Below are 8,353 nucleotides of genomic sequence, written 5' to 3' on the forward strand. Positions count from 1 at the left end.
GTAGCTCCCTGAGGACATGGTTGGGCTTTACTGCTGCCACTGGGTCTGCAAAACAAAGAAACAGCCCATTGTTTTCCCCAGTGAAAATATGCCAATTGCACTGTCATGTTTTGCCTTTCATCAGTATCATCCAACTGCCCTTTCTCTCACAGCTGCAAGGTTTAGGATTGCTGACTCTGAACATCAGGAATTATGTTTATAAGGCAAAACTCCAGAACAACTGTGTTTGAGTGTCACACGAGAAATGGGCCCAAAACACAATCAGCTGCAATTCAATGCCCCAGCAAGCTAAGACACCAGGTCTGCTGAGACTCAATAGTAGCATTAGATTTATTATTCTAAATCTCTCTAAAGCTTCATTTTAAATCCTGAATGCCTGTCAACATATGACAGAAGGTCAAATTATCCTATGCAAGACAGTCAAATACAATGGAGAGCTTGAGAAGCAGGAAGGTTTTCTGGATATGCTGAGGCAGTGAAGTGCAGAAGATCCACTATGCCAAGCAGCTGCTCACTCCTCCCACCACAAGTGCCATGCTTGGAGCACTCAGTATTATTTTCAGAAACATACACAGCAATGCAATTTAGAGAGGTGGGTGTCACAAGGCCACTGAGAGAGGGAACAGAGATACCCAGAAGGGTCCATCATAGCCAGGGTGTAAGGTACAGCTCATCAGGAAACAAAACCCTTGGCCAAAACTCTTTCCTGAAGGAGCCAGGGACAATGTTAGGCTGTCCTCTCTGTATCCTAGAATAGTCCAAATGCAGATCAAGCCTACAAAGGTGACAAATGCACCTGTGGTCACAGCAGAGTGGCTACAGCGGTGGTGACTGGAGCGCTTACCTGATGGGACAATTTTAACTGGTACATTGTCCTTGTCCCAGAGTCACCAGCCCCGGGGTGGAGCGCTGATCTGGCCCCTCAAGATGGGGGTCCCTTGCTGCACATCCCAAATGCTGGCTGCTTACAGCCTTCTCCTCCTTGAGATGCTGGCACTGCTGAGCACATACACATGCTAAGTGCTGCGAGCGCTGGAGAGATGTGGTGACATTTCCTTGGCAAAATGAGCCTTGCTGGGATTTCAGAGCTGACCAGGACCTAGAATAAATGATACAGGTGCAGAGAACCAAATGCAAGGCAAAGGGCTGAAGGAAGCGAGGTATTTGTTTGCTCTGGATGGAGAAAGCTGCCTACCTGGAGATGCAGGACAGTTAAAAACCACCCCTGGACAAGAGCTTGGAGGCACTTTGATAATTCCAGAGCCCAGGAGCCAAGTCTATAGCACACAACTAGCTCGAGCAGAACAGCTCTAATCACACTTTCATCAGAAACTTGTCACTGAGACCTGAAGAAAAATCTTTAAGTGAAGGAAAAGAATTAATGGATAATGACAGATGTTAAATGAGGGCCTGTGCTCACACCAGTACAGCAGTAAAGGTGAGTCCAAAAACCTGGAAAAGTTTACAGAGACAGGATGTATCTTCTCAAGTACTTATAAAATTCTCTGAAAACCTCCCTAAGCCTCGAAACTGCAGACAAAAGTTTTATACCTCCCTCAAAATATTTTACAAGTTTGCACTCTTTATGGAAGATTAACTCAGCCCCTTGCTTGTTTGGGTGAGTAGTGCTGAGGTCAGCCCAAATGTTGTCATTTATTACATCTGTGCTCTTCTGCACTGCCTACCCTTTTCTTCCTTGGGTCAAGCATAACTCTTCTGCTGGAGGTGACTGCTGTGCACACTTTCTGTGCTTGGGTCAAGCCAGTGGCAAACACGGCCAGCACAGAACTTGGCTGAAACCCATAACACAAGCAGGATCTTTGGAATACATCCAACCCACTGTACTAAAAAATCAAACCAAACTTGGGGGTCCAGCCCAGATTCACTACCCCCAAATACAAACAGTTTGGCTTTCACTATGGAAGGAGAACTTCTACAGCCTTTAGAGGTGCCGATTCGATTCTCACTCACTGAAAGCGTCCATTTAATTTACAAGCAAAACCGGATTTGAAAGCTGCTCCCAATTAGCTCACAGCACACCACTGCCCACCTGACATTGTTAATCACAGGGTGCTCACCCCAGGCTACAGCAGGCAAAAACATCCCCTAACCATGCTGGAGGACACAGTGCTTAGATGCAGGAGGACATTGGACCAAAGGAAGCAGACCTGCCATGATGCTGCTAATGGTGTCCTATGATAGGGACACACTGGACAGCTGGCATTTCAGGTCACTCGCTCCACCAAGGGCTTGTCTGTTCTGCACCAGTATCTACTCAAATTAGCAATGAAACCGAGTTAGGAGTGACCAAACAAAAGTGTAACTCCCCAGCCTGAGCTGGACATGAGCAGTTCAAGATATTGCATGAGGTATACAATGCAGTCCTTCAGTCACCTTCACTCAGACTTCTTAATTCCCATGTGCAAGAGGGGACCAGTATCCTGTCAGATACTGCAGAAACAAGCCAGTAAATACCAAGCAATCCCTTGGTCTGAGCAGGGAAAGAGTGCAGTCATTGTGGACACCAAAAAAAAAACAAAAAAAAAAAAGGAGGAAGCGCTATTAAAAGATGAGCAGTCCCTGGGAAAGGCTTCCAGGTCTGAAGAGCCTTTAGCAGCCTGGCAGCCCTGCCCACAACACTACAGCTTGATACAAAAGTCTTTGCTTCTGCTGCCCCGAGGACAGTTTCATTTACTTTCCTTTAAACCTGGAAAATAGGTTGCTTTTCTTCTTGCACCTCTATCAAACCTCAGGTAGCACAGACAACACAAATTTACTTGTACTTCATAGAAAAGCAAGCACACACACAGGGAGTTTCACCTTTTGCAAAGGGCAGAGATGACAGACTACTTCCCCACCATACAAGGCTTCTCATTCCAGTGAGAAGCATCGATCCAAGTATCTTGGACCACTTCATCCCTGCTGCAAGAGGCTTGGCCTGCCAGGTACTTTGCAGATAGCATACCTTAATACTCTGGGGCTCCATTCAGAGTCTACACCCCCTCGCTAAAAGAGGCAGCCACTCAGTCAGCTCTCCCCAGTCCCATGGAATAGCCCAGCACAGAGCAGTCAACAGCTCCCACTGCCTCTGTGAGGGATGGAGAATCTCCCAGCTCATCTCCTGCACCAGTGAAGGCAGAAACGTGACAGCCACCTTCACCACATGTACATGGGGTTTGGGCCAAGAACAGCTATGGGAAGGAACAGGGGAACTCTGAACACTGGAATCCATCTTTCAACTGTTCCCAAGTAGACTACTTGTAGGCTAAGATTTATTAATAATGTAATTTTTAGTCAGATTTTTTCAAGTGCTGTTGCCTTTTATCCACTTCTAGCAGGCAATCTACACATATTTTGTAAGAGTCTTCCCATAAGGACAAAGGAAAAACAACAACAAACACTCCCTCCTGGGTTTAGAAGGAAAGGACTTCTCTTCCCCAGAACCATGCTGGTATATTTGAATGCCAACTCAAACAAATCCTTACAAATGGTGTCAAGATTTTAGTGGGAAAGAAACCAACTGGTTACATTCTTCTTGGACCAAATTTGCAATTTTTCCAATAATCTTCTGGTGAGAAGTAACACTAAAAAACAAGCATTGTTAAAATCTGTTTTGTTTGCAAGGTAAGATCCTATCAACAGTACATAAATAAAGATTAATGTCTTGAATTGCAGTTGTATCTGAAGATTTTAAAGACCCATAAAAATGTAGACTTCAGTGGGATAACTGGAAGATTGTCATGAACTGCCAGAATTTGAGAAATGGGTTTTTCTTCTTTAGATTTGACTCACAAACTGAACAAAAATAAGACTGTACTGTGTTATTTGAAGTCAGTTTACACTCCAGTTTGAATAGCACCTGCCCTTGGGTATGTTCCAGAAGAACATCTACCTTTCCACAAAGGGAGGCTAACACCCATTGTAAAACTTCCAGAGGCACATTAGATGTCTGTTCTCCCCCCAGCAATTTCACCCTTAGAAGTAGAAGGAACGCTGCCAGTTACAGCCTGTGCTGAGGAAACATGAGTTATAATTTTACCCTGGGAAAATTGCTGAACTGGGAGCTTCTGGTGTGGCATAGGTCTTGCCTTCGCAATCCAATGGTTCTTTTGATTCAGAGAGGCTTTGAAAGGGTGGTGATGAAAAACATAGCCTCTCCCTTTGAATCAGCCAGCCGCCTGCTTTCCTTTGCACTTTTAAATTTGGTTTATTAATTTACCTGGGAGCAGAAAGAAATAACACTGACCCATCTAGAGAAGATATGTCCAAAAACGTATCAACAGAACATTATCTACTCCAGACTGAACATGAAAACAAAAAGACACCCCCACCTGTGGACCGTCTGAAGAATTTTGTACCTAGAATCACCTTACCAGGCTTAAGAAAAATACAGGAAAGTCTTTATTAGTTCTCCTGGCCATAAGAAGAGGAAAAAGGTAAGGGACAATATATAGAAGGATCTGATAAAACCACATCTTTGAAATGTTGTAAGACACAAGAGCTCAAAGCACTCTCCAGATGTTTCTTGAAGGAACCAATAATAGAATATTCTCAGCTGGAATCGCAATTTTGAAGACACTGAGTCCACTTGGCAATTATGGCAGTAGCCAATAAAACAGACAGCTTCATCTATAACCTGACTGCAGGAAAAAGGCATGAAAGTGCTTTGAAGGCACACATTTGTAATTATCTAATTTATGATAAAGATGTAAACAGAACCACAATTTTGAAAGTCACAGCTCAGTCTGGTAGAGAATTAGAAATAGGATGTGAAATTGTAGTCTTAAATTATACATTCCTCACTCCAGTATCGATGAAACACCACGGGCAAAAAGAATTGACCTTTAGGACCCCTGTGTCACTCAGTTTTCTTTCTTTCCATCTCATCTATTCCCCTTCCAACAGTTCTCTGAAGCTGAGCTTAGCAAAGCAACATCCCAGTCTCACAAAAATGATAATCTATCAAAACCCCACTAGAGGGACAGAGACTGCCAAGAGGGAGAACACTGCAAGGAAAGGGTAAGAGTTGAACTTACTGAGATGACAGGCTTTTTGGAAGTCCTTGTCAAGACGGACTGCAATAGGGAGCATTTACCTGCCTCTTCCATGATCCCGTGCATTTCCAGGGCTAGCTGGGACTTTTTCCTCTCCTCTTGTAACTCCCATTAAAATTATCAGCCTACAGATTTCATAACAGGCAGGAGAATGAAAAAACCCAAACATTATCATGAGAGAAATCGTATTATGATTAACTATTTCAAAATGCCTGTGGGTTACTTAATACCTTGGGACAGGCAGCATAACACCACACAGGTGTCACTGTATGGGGACAGGAAACAGCTCCCTGCTAAAAATACACACGAGGCAGCACTCAGCAGTGGGGCCTCTTCACTCCTCTCCATAGCTCTGGAAGTGGGCTATGCATGTGGCATGTGGAACCTGCACTCCAACCCATCAGTGACCCAGATACTTCCCCACCCCTGCCCCACTCTAAAATCTGTCCATCTTTGGATTTTAAATCCCTTAGAGAAGCAGGTGTGGTTTTGGGTGGTTGGTAGGAAGGGGCTGAAGTTCCTAATTAAGCTAAATACTTAAATTTAGCTGTGGCTAAATTCAAAAGTCTCTTTCAATGCAATAGTGCATGAAGGTTTTTTACTTCATTTTGCCTCTTTTCTGGTGTTTGGAGTTTTCTTAAATGCTGGAAATGTATCTAGGGGTGAACGGAAAGTCATATACTCACCATTCCCTATGCAGGCTAAGCAGCAATTTTTTTTGTTAGTGTGAAGGGCAGGATTCAAGGAAAGGAGAACACAGGAGTCTGCTCTGGCAGGCAAAAAGGGTGCTTGGCAAGGCAAAGACCATATGGCATACAAACAAAGCATATTTTACATTTGGTTCATTTGATTCCATTACATGTAAAAGATACTCTAAGATCCAGGGCTAAGAAATACAGTTTTGGTTATTGTTTTCAGACCTGTAGGGATTTCTCCAAGTAGTCCTCGCAGCTCATATGATAAAAGCATCCATTTGGCAGCTAATTTTAGCATTTTTTTATGCACAGGGGTGATTAACCCTGAATCTATATAACCCTGTGCTATATGCTAACAGCAGCCATCCTCATGAAGCAGCAATCCACTATTTAGTTGTGGACAGCCTCTGCCACCTAGCTCAGCAAACTCTTAATTTTATATTAAAAGGCTTTTAGTTGATCCAGCATCAAATCAGACCACACATATAACCTTAGAAGAGTGGATGAAATGTACATTATATACAATATGCACTTTGGATGGCATGGCCTGCTTCTAAGTCTGTGGTAATACTTCTCTGGTCATTACTAAAATACAAAACATCAGTGGTTGGGCAACAAAAGGGCCTGAAAATGTTTAAAGAAGCAAAAAAATCTATACCTGCCAGAGATAAATGCCTGTCTCACTTTCTATAGCTACTGGCTTTTATTGCCTCTAATGTACAACACATTTCAATAAAATTGAAAATAAAAATACATTGGCGTAAACCAATGGCTGATATATCCATCTCATGGCACAGAGAAGAATCACATCCTCAGATGATTCCAAGGGACAGCTCAAATTTAAAACAGCAAAGAGCAGCTTCATCAAGAAGATAAAAGATAAACATAATAAAGGTACATTATTTTCAAAATGCACAGAAGTTGAATGAGACAACCCTGGACATCAGCCACCAAGGGGTAATAAGCATTTAGCTATGAAATAAATGTCTCTTCTGTCAGGCTGTTTTGTATTGGAGAAGCTGACCACGGCCAGAAGGCTCAGCTCACTTGAGCTGCTATTGAGGCAGTAAGCTGTAGATGAACTTACTCCCATTCAGAATAATACTCGAAGAAATCTTTTGTTGGGTTTGTAGGGAAGGAGGGGAAGAGTTCATTTAACCAAAGCTAGAGGAGACAAACTCACTGAATATCTTGAGTGGTAATAACAAGTAAGACCATGCTGCTCAGGGCCCTCTCTAGGCCCAAACTGAGTTTTGAACCTGTCTTCTGCAATAGAGTAAAAACAACTTTAAAGAAGGATAAACACTACAAGATTAGGGGAAAAAAGATTTTTTAAAAAAATCATTAAAAGAACAGGTTTGAGTATCAAAAGTATGAGAAAGTGTCAGGTATAGACAACCACCAACTATGATGAAATATTTTTTTAAAACCATATGCAAGAAACCCACCATATTCCAACAGAGACCCGAAAAATGGAAGAAACATTCACAAGAGGATGAGTTGACAGGGACAATTGTATATGGTGACACATCCAGAGTGTTTAAAAGACCAATCTCAGATAAAGTATGGGAGATAACTGCAAGGGACTTTATCTGGAACCAGGTAAGTTTGAAGGAAACATCAGGAAGGCCTCCACAGCTTGTGTCTCACTTCATGCTTGCCTCCCACTCGGGAGCAGTGGAGGAAACCATCAGCTCCCTCCCTGGTGTGGAAAAGGAGGAAAGCAGAGGCTGAAGCACTAGCATTCCTGAAAAGGACAAGGACAGGGGGCAACAGCAACACGAGCACATGTCAGGAGCAGGAAACCAAAGTATCCCCTTTTGAAACAACAAACCCTGCAAGGAAAAGGAAAGAGCAGATAGAAGGAGGAGGAGGCATTAAATTGCTATGAGTGGGGAAAAAAGCCAAAACCAAAAGCAAAAGCAAACTCCCCCAAAATGCCAGACATTTCAGTTGATAGGTCTCTCGTCCAGAAAAAAAAATTTTAGAAGCCTGGCTTCAAGAACAGAAGATTTGTAATGTCAGAAATAAAGGTGCATTTGAAACAAACAGCAAGGGTTTCAGGAGTCTTGTGGTGATCACCCAACAGAATGTAAGAGAACTTAACTTCAGTAACAATCCCTAAGTTGGAGATTGTTTCAGCTATCGTCCATCCCATTACAAACAGTCACCTAAACACTTGATTTCTGATGAACACCAACTTAGAGTTGAAGAAGCAAAAGGGAATAGCTTGGGGAGAGGTTTATCTGTGGGGAAAGGGAGTAGAGTAGAAGGATAAATGGATTTTGTTTTTCAGCAGAAAAACCGGACCTCATGATTTCTACCCACACTGCCTTGCACAATGAACAGAACTTCAATCCAGAAATCAACAGTGGGTGAGGGTATGTGTGTGCCTTATTCCACATATTTAACAAGCAGCATGGAATGAGGTGTGGCAAGTGGAATTCCTAACTCCAGCTCTAGCCAGGAAAGATGGCTGGATGCCAAGCACACCGTGAAGGTCTTGTCATCTAAAATTCCAGTAAGGTCCTGAGGTGCCCAGCACTTTCTCTGAGGTGTGCCACAGATACAGAAAAAATTTATATTAGACTCACAGAGTTTGAT

Source organism: Coloeus monedula, assembly GCF_965178545.1.
Source record: "Coloeus monedula genome assembly, chromosome: 1".
NCBI classification, from domain to species: domain Eukaryota; kingdom Metazoa; phylum Chordata; class Aves; order Passeriformes; family Corvidae; genus Coloeus; species Coloeus monedula.